The sequence below is a fragment of the Muntiacus reevesi genome, chromosome X, assembly GCF_963930625.1.
Source record: "Muntiacus reevesi chromosome X, mMunRee1.1, whole genome shotgun sequence".
NCBI lineage: Eukaryota > Metazoa > Chordata > Mammalia > Artiodactyla > Cervidae > Muntiacus > Muntiacus reevesi.
Genome location: NC_089271.1, coordinates 29,077,804 through 29,087,547, shown reverse-complemented (window position 1 = coordinate 29,087,547; position 9,744 = coordinate 29,077,804).

Genomic DNA, 9,744 nt, shown 5'->3' with positions numbered 1-9,744 from the left:
ACAGAGGCAAAACTTTGTGGGGTTAGTTTTGTTACAGGAGGGGGCAGTGGTCCCTTGACTGCACATTCAAGTCCTCACCTTGCCTTCAGATCAGTCCTGGGAATCCACTCTTGTTCAAACGAACGCCCTGAACAGCAGTCAGAGCTCATTGCCACCAGCACGGAAGTTGGGGGGAGCCAATTCTGGCAATGGCTACCCTGTGTGGGGTCTCTGAGTGATGATGGCAGGGGCGGGGCTCTGTGGGGACCCCATGGTTCAGTGTTGTGCAGTCCCTGGGTCATCCCCTAGGGTCCTCTGTGCACCATCTGTCAGAACCCGAGTCCGTTTACTCTATGGACTTGAGTTCGCCTGCCCACAAACAAAGCCCTACTGCTAGGTCACTTCAGTCGTGTCCGACTCTGTGTGACCCCATAGACGGCAGCCCACCAGGCTCCCCCGTCCCTGGGATTCTCCAGGCAAGAACACTGCAGTGGGTTGCCATTTCCTTCTCCAGTGCATGGAAGTGAAAAGTGAAAGTGAAGTCGCTCAGTCGTGTCCGACTCTTAGCGACCCCATGGACTGCAGCCTACCAGGCTCCTCGGTCCATGGGATTTCCCAGGCAAGAGTACTGGAGTGGGGTGCCATTGCCTTCTCCAAAACAAAGCTTTAGCCTCCCCAAATCTGTAGTGGGGAGTCAGGGCGCTTCTCTGAGCATCTCTCCCTGACAGGAGGGATGCTACTCTGTGAGCCTTCCTCCTTGGTGGGAAAGACCCTCTCATTAGCACCAATGGTCATCACCTGTACTGTGGTGATGGCCAAGATGCCCCCCCTCCTCAGAACTGAGGTTTGATCCTGATAGGAAAAGCCCTTCCCTTGCTGAGACCAGACAGAAATGAAGAGGTTTCTCATCCTTATAACTCTGCCTGGAGCCTCTGGGGTTAGGAATAGGGGCAGGGGTCTGTAAAGTCTCCTCATTTGTGGGTCTAGTGGTACTCATTTCTTCACTCAGGGACCCCACCATGATCCTGGCCAGTCCTGGGACCTGACCCTCCAACCTGATATTCTCCCTCTACTGAACTGAGGCCATTTTTCTTAGAGTAAGACTTTGACCTCACAGAGAACTCTAAGGCTTGTAGTAGGGAATGCCCTATCTGGGCTTTCTAGGTTTGAGAGCAAGTTTGGGCAGGTCTCTGCATCACCTATATTTTAGGGTGATTGTCCCTCCAGTCCTCACTCATGTGGGTCCTCATTTTGTCTATCTCTTGGATTAATAGGTTCCTGGGCTACACCACATCCCTGAAAAATCTTGAGAAGTCTTCCTAAAGTAAACCTTACAGTTTCATGTCCCAGACTTGACGTGAGATGGGGAAAATGCCACAGAAGGCAGGGGGCAGGATGGGGTCCGGTCCCAGAGAAAAATGTTGATCTCTCTGTTTCTGGAGGGGGAGGAGATTTAGGATGGGGGGGGACACATGTACACCCATGGCTGATTCATGTCAATGTATGGCAGAAACCACCACAGTGTTGTAAAGTAATTAATCTCCAATTAAATTAATTTTAAAGAAAAAAAAAAAAAACCTTAGCCAGAGTCAGTCTCTCATGTGAACTGTTTTAATTAGTTATAGGCATACCTTTAAAAAATTGTACTTCACTTAACCATGCTTCACATATATTGTGTTTCATTACAAACTGAAAGTTTACAGTAACCATGCATTGAACATGACTATAGCACCATTGCCCCAAAACCATGTGTTCAGTTGGGCTCCCTGTGCCACATTTTGTAAATTTGTGAAATATTTTAAACTATTCCCATATTTTATTCCTTATGGTGATCTGATCAGGTCTCTGTTACTATTGTAGCTGTATTTTAATTTTAAATTAAGCTATGTACATTTTTTAGACATCTTCTAGTAAGTGTACAATAGGATTAACAACTTTTATAAGCACTGGGAATCTCCCAAATTCCTGTGATTTACTTTATGGCAATATTCACTTTACTGCAGTGATCTAGAACCCAACCCACCATATCTGAGATATGCACACATTTCTAAAGGAAAGGAGCAGTCCAAGATGGTTTTCTGCTATTTGTTCTCTGACACTGCATAGAGAGATGATTTTATTGTCACTATCATCTATTTCTCCTCCTCATTGCTGTTATTTCCTGAGGTAACCTTCAAGGCTTTGTGCCTGAAGAAGTGTATTGGAATATATCCAGAGTCCTTACTTTTATCCCAAGATACATTTGAGTGTTAAGGAACACAAGTTCTGCTTTAGGACAAGAGGAGTACAACAGCGTAGGATCTAGAGGAATTCAGAGAGGAGTCTAATTCCAGGCATATCAGTCACGAGTGTTCCCCAGCAAGGGCTTGCTGCCTGATGCATATGGAAGCCAAGACGATGGAACGGGCTTTGAGAGAAAAACTTTATTCTAAGGTGAAGTGGCAAGAAGACACGAGGTAGGGCTCTCAAATCTGTCTCCTCAACCCAGAGTTTGGGGTAAAATTAAAGGGTTTAGGGGAATTGCAAACTTGGAAGCTAATTGGCTAGTCTTGAATTAGTTCATGTAAGCTATTCATGCTGCTAGAAGCCAGATTTTCCATATTGAAGGACTCCATACAGTTCTCCCATGGCAACATTCCTACTCTGAGAGTTCCACATACTGAACCCTTTTGGTTTGGGGGTCATCCTGGAAACGGGGGCTCCTTTTTTGCACTTGCATAGTGCTGCCTCTAAAAATAACTCAGAAAAGAAAAAAAAAACCTCAAGGTTTGATTAATCAATAATCGGTTTTAAGGAGGCAAAACCAGTTTAAACTGGTCAACGCTTTATGTTTCAATCCCCCCATTTCTCTTTGTACATTCTTCAAGCTTGTGGGAAATCATCCTCAATTTGGTTAATGATTTTCAAATTGTGTAGAAAATGATAATCCCAGGTCCCAGATTTTTGTACCAACAGGACTGGAGTGTTATATAAGCATTGACAAGGTTGGATTAATTGGTATTTAAGAAAGGTGATCATCAGAGGCTTTGTTTCCTTCACATGTCTCTTTACAGGCTATTGCTTTAAATTTGGTGTTTTGGTGCCTGGATGGAATTTATTACTATTGGGTCAGCTGTCTTAGCTCTTCCTGGCCATTCATCAGTCCTCAGTGAGCTCTGCAGTTGACTGACCGATTTCTTCCACAGTAGTGCTCAAAATAGATTACATCTTGGCCAGCAGAGAGCCTGGATCAGTTGTCTTTAACCAATGCTTGCTGCCTCTTCCCAGCTTTCATGGATTGCAGTCAACATCAACCAGCACTCTTATCCGGAACTTGAGGTCTCTGGATGAGGCAGAAATGTTGGCTTCCCCTGGAAAACCCTTGCATTCATGGGAGCTGTAGGAAGGCCTTCCGGGCTTGTCTTTCTGTGGCTCAGAGTGCTTTGTTCCTTTCTAGGACGAAAAAGGGGCAAACTAGAGGCATTGTCCCTTAATTTAGGACCCAATTCCATCTCCTAGTTTGTTTTCTGGGAAGACTTGGCTGTATGAATTCCCTGGAGAAGCCACTGAGAAGAATGGACAGTCTCAAAGGTGACCAATTTGGATGTGAGGGTTGATCACTTAAAGAACCCTGAAAATTTTTGCATTATAGGTGGTCGTCATAGCATAGCTTGAGAGTCACACGTGCTACCCAACTTCTAAGGAATTTGTCCAGTTCCATGACTGGAGCCCATGTGGTCAGAGGCTCCTAATATTTCTGCCCCGCCATGTGCTGAGGATGAGCTTGTCTACTGAAGAGAGGCCCATGGAATTTCAGGCTCTGTCTCACTCTCCACCTTGAAAATCTTACCTAGTGAGGAGGAGGGTGGAAGAGTGATTGCATCATGTTGAAGAAAGTGAAAGAGGAAGCTGTCTTAGACTCAGGCAGAGCTGACTTTCAGAGAGCAACTCAGGAGCACACACGTTTAAACACCAATTTCCTCACTTCCTTTCTCTGCATGCTGGGGTTTAATCTTTCTGGTAGATGACCAAATCATTTTACCACTCCAGGAGAGACTTCAGACATGCAAATCTAGATGTCTGGGCAATTTCCAGGGGTAATACCTTCAGTGCAAGTCCTCTATGTAGCCCATGGCCTTTAGCACCACAACCAATGGCTATTTCTCCTGGTAACATTTGATTTTTAACATCACACACACACACACACACACACACACACACACACACACACAATTCTAACTCCCTGTTATTCTGGCTGATACAAAGGAGGACTAGACTTTTTGGACACCAGAATGTGTCCAATTGTATAAAATTCCTTTAACCTGGGCTCGTGGTTTGTTCTTCTGTGGGGGGAGATTTCTCTTGCATTACACTCCCTCATTTTACATTTATGCTCGCACCACAGCAAGGTAATCAGGGCTGGTTTCATTAAGAATACACTCGTGTGGAATGCCAAGTATCATACGAGACTACTAAAAACAACTATATGCAAATAAAATGGACAACCTGGAGGAGATGGACAAATTCTTAGAGGTATAACCTTCCAAGATCGAACAAAGAAGAAACAGAGAATGTGAAGAGACCAATGCAAGTACTGTAATTAAAACAGTGATTTACAAATTTCCAATAAAAAGCCCAGGACCAGATGGTCTCACAGGTGAATCTATCAAACAGTTAGAGAAGAGTTAATACCCATCCATCTCAAACTCTTCTGAAAAATTGCAGAGGAAGGAACACTCCAGAGGTCATTCTATGAGGCCACCATAACCCTGATAGCAAAACCAGGCAGAGAAACACACAAAAAAAGAAAATGACAGGCCAATATCACTGAAGAACATAGATCCAAAAATAGTGAATAAAATACTAGCAAACCAAAAAAGAAAGTCTCTTCAATAAGTGGCGCTCTGAAAACTGGACAGTTACATGGGAAAGAATAAAATTAGAACATTCTCTAACACCAAACACAAAAATAAACTCAAAATGGATCAAAGATCAAAATGTAAGGCCAGACACTATAAAACTCTCAGAGGAGAACCTAGGCAGAACACTCTTTGACATAAGTTACAGAAGTACTTTTTAAAAAATTTATTTTTCATTGAAGGATAAATACTTTATAGAATTCTGTTGTTTTCTGTCAAACCTCAACATGAATCAGTCATAGGTATACATATATCGCCTCCCTTTTGAACCTCCCTCCCATCTCCCTCCCCATCCCACCCCTCTAGGTAGATACAGAGCCCCTGTTTGAGTTTCCTGAGCCATAGAGCAAATTCTCGTTGGTTGTCTATTTTACATATGGTAATATAAATTTCCATGTTATTCTTTCCGTACCTCTCACCCTCCCCTCCCATCTTCCCATGTCCATAAGTCTATTTTCTATGTCTGTTTCTCCATTGCTGCCCTGTAAATAAATTTTTCTGTGCCATTTTTCTAAATTCCATATATGTGCATTAGAATATGATATTTATCTTTCTCTTTCTGACTCACTTTATTCTGTATGATAGGTTCTCTGTTCATCCACCTCATCAGACCAGACTCAAATGCGTTCCAGTTTATGGCTGAGTAATATTCCATTGTGTGTATGTACCACAAATTCTTTATCCATTAATCTGGCAACAGACATCTAGATTGCTTCCATATTCTAGCTATTGTAAATACTGCTCCAATGAACAATGGGATACATGTGTCTTTTTCAATTTTGGTTTCCTCAGGGTATATGCCAAGGAGTGGGATTTCTGGGTCATATGGTGGTTTTATTCCTAGTTTTTTAAGGAATCTCCATACCATCTTCCATAGTGGCTGTATCAATTTACATTCCCACCAACAGTGCAGGAGCATTCCCTTTTCTCCACACCCTCTCCAGCATTTATTGTTCGTAGACTTTTTGATGATGGCCGTTCTGACTGGTGTGAGGTGATATCTCATTTTGGTTTTGATTTGCGTTTCTCTAATAATGAGCGATGTTGAGCATCTTTCCATGTGTTTGTTAGCCATCTGTATGTCTTCTTTGGAGAAATGTCTGCTTAACTCTTTTTGCCACTTTTTGATCGGGTTGCTTGTTTTGCTGGCACTGAGTTGTATGAGCTGCCTGTTCAGTTCAGTTCAGTCCGGTCACTAAGTTGTACCTGACTCTTTGCAACCCATGGACTGCAGCACGCCAGGCCACCCTATTCATCACCAACTCCTGGAGCTTACCAAACTCATGTCCATTGAGTCAGTGATGCCATCCAACCATCGTATCATCTGTTGTCCCCTTCTCCTCCTGCCCTCAATCTTTCCAAGCATCAGGTCTTTTCAAATGAGTCAGCTCTTTGCATCAGGTGGCCAAAGTATTGGAGTTTCAGCTTCAGCATCAGTCCTTCCAATGAATATTCAGGACTGAGTTCCTTGAGGATGGGCTAGTTGGATCTCCTTGCAGGCCAAGGGACTCTCAAGAGTCTTCTCCAGCACCACAGTTCAAAAGCATCAATTTTTCATCACTCAGCTTTCTTTAAAGTTCAACTCTAACATCCATACATGACTACTGGAAAAATCATAGCTTTGACCTAATGGACCTTTGTTGGCAAAGTAATGTCTCTGCTTTTTAATATGCTGTCTAGGTTGGTCATAGCTTTTCTTCCAAGAAGCAAGCATCTTTTAATTTCATAGCAGCAGTCACCATCTGCAGTGATTTTGGAGCCCCCCCAAAATAAATTCTGTGACTGTTTCCATTGTTTCCCCATCTATCTGCCATGAAGTGATGGGACCAGATGCCATGATCTTAGTTCTCTGAATGTTGAGTTTTAAGCCAACTTTTTCACTCTTCTCTTTCACTTTCATCAAGGAGCTCTTTACTTCTCTTTCACTCTCTGTCATAAGGGTGGTGTCAACTACATATGAGATTACTGATATTACTCGCAGCAATCTTGATTTCAGCTTGTGCTTCATCTAGCCCAGCGTTTCTCATGATGTACTCTGCATATATATTAAATAAGCAGGGTGACAATATACAGCTTTGATGTACTCCTTTCCCTATTTGGAGCTGCTTGTATATTTTGGAAATTAATCCTTTGTCAGTTGTTACATTTGCTGTTATTTTCTTCTATTCTGAAGGTTGTCTTTTCACCTTGCTTATAGTTTCCTTTGCTGTGCAAAAGCTTTTAAGTTTAATCAGGTCCCACTTGTTTACTTTTGTTTTTATTTCCCTTACTCTAGGAGGTGGGACATAGACGATCTTGCTTTGATTTATGTCTTCGAGTGTTCTGCCTATGTTTTCCTGTAAGAGTTTTATAGTTTCTGGTCTTACATTTAGGTCTTTAATCCATCTTGAGCTTATCTTTGTGTGTGGTGTTAGGAAGTGTTCTAATTTCATTATTTTATACATAGCTGTTCAGTCTTCCTGGCACCATTTTTTGAAGAGACTCTCTTTGCCCCATTGTATATGCCTGCCTTATTTGTCAAAAATAAGGTACCCATAGGTACGTGGGTTTACTTCTGGGCTTTCCATCTTGTTCCATTGGTCTATATTTCTGTTTTTGTGCCAGTACCATACTGTCTTGATGACTGTAGCTTTGTAGTATAATCTGAAGTCAGGAAGGTTGATTCCTCCAGCTCCATTCTTCTTTCTCAAGATTGCTTTGGATACTCAGGGTCTTTTGTGTTTCCATATGAATTGTGAAATGTTTTGTTCTAGTTCTGTGAAAAATGCCATTGGCGAATTGATTGGGATCACATTGAATCTATAGATTACATTTGGTAGTATAGTCATTTTCACAATATTGATTCTTCCTACCCAGGAACATGGAATCTCTCTCCATCTGTTTATATCATCTTTGATTTCTTTCACCAGTGTCTTATAATTTTCTGTGTACAGTTCTTTTGTCTCATTAGGTAAGTTTATTCCTAGATATTTAATTTTTTGTTGCAATGGTGAATGGGATTGATTACTTCATTTCTCTGACTTTTCATTGCTAGTATACAGAAATGACAGTTATTTCCATGTATTGATTTTGTATCCTGCAACTTTGCTGAATTCACTGATTAGTACTAGTAATTTTCTGATACTATCTTCAGGTTTTTCTATGTATAGTATCATGTCATCTGCAAACAGTGAGAGCTTTACTTCTTATTTTCTGATCTGGATTCCTTTTATTTCTTTTTCTTCTATGATTGCTGCAGCTAGGACTTCCAGAATTAAGTTGAATAACAGTGGTGAAAATGGACATCCTTGTCTTGTTCCTGATCTTACGGGGAATGCTTTTAGTTTTTCAGCACCGAGAAGAATGTTTACTGTAGGCTTACCTTTACTGTGTTGAGGTAGCTTCCTTCTATGCCCATTTTTTGAAGAGTTTTAATCATAAATGGGTGCTGAATGTTGTCTGAGGCTTTTTATGCATCTATTGAGATTATCATATGGTTTTTATCTTTTAATTTGTTAATATGGTGTGTCACATTGATTGATTTGAATATATTGAAGAATCCTTGCATTCCTGGAATAAACCCAACTTGATTATGCTGTATGAGTTTTTTGATGTGTTGCTGAATCCTGTTTGCTAAAATTTTGTTCTGGATTTTTACATCTATGTTCATCAGTGATATTGGCCTGCAGTTTTCTTTTTTTGTGTTGTCTTTGTCTGGTTTTGGTATCAGGGTGATGGTGGCCTAGTAGAATGAGTTTGGAAGTGTTCCTCCCTCTGCAAGTTTTTGAAAGAGTTTTGGAACGATAGGCATTAGCTCTTCTCTAAATGTTTGATAGAATTCTCCTGTGAATCCATCTACTCCTGGGTTTTTGTTTTTGGGGAGATTTTTTATTACAGCTTCAATTGCACTGCTTGTAATTGGGTTATTCATAATTTCTATTTCTTCCTGGTTCAGTCTTGGAAGATTGAGCTTATCTAAGAATCTGTCCATTTCTTTCATGTTCTTCATTTTATTGCCATATAGTTGTTCATAATAGTCTCCTATAATCCTTTGTATTTCTGCATTGTCTATTGTAACATCTCCTTTTTCATTTCTAATTTTGTTGATTTGGTTCTTCTTTTTTGTTCTTCATTAGTCTGGCTAAAGGTTTGTCAATTTTGTTTATCTTCTCAAAGAATCAACTTTTAGTTTTATTAATGTTTACTATTTTTATTTCCACTCTATCTTTGTGATTTCTTTCCTTCTACTAATTTTGGGGGTTTTTTGTTCTTCTTTTTCCAGTTGTTTTAGGTGTAAGGTTTGGTTGTCTATTTGACATTTTTCTTGTTTCTTGATGTAGGATTGTATTGCTATAAACTTCCCTCTTAGAATTGCTTTTGCTGCATCCCACAGGTTTTGAGTTGTCATGTTTTCACTGTCATTTGTTTCTAGAAATTGTTTGATTTCTCTTTTGCTTTCTTCAGTAACCTGTTGGATATTTAGAAATGTGTTGTGTAATCTCCATGTGTTTCTTACAGTTTTTTTCTTGTAATTGATATCTAGTCTCATAGCGCTGTGGTCAGAGAAGATGCTTGATATGATTTCAGTTTTCTTAAATTTACTGAGGTTTGAATTTTGCCCCACGATGTGGTCTATCCTGAAGAATGTCCCATGTGCACTTGAGAAGATGTATTCTTCTGCATTTGGATGGAATGTCCTGACAATGTCAATGAGATCCATCTCATCGAATTTATCATTTAGGACTTGTGCTTCCTTATTAATTTCCTGTTGATGATCTGTCCATTGGTGTGAGTGGGGTGTTAAAGTCTCCTACTATGATTGTGTTACTGTCAATTTCTCCTTTTATGTCTGTTAGTGTTTGTCTCATGTATGAGGTGCTCCTATGTT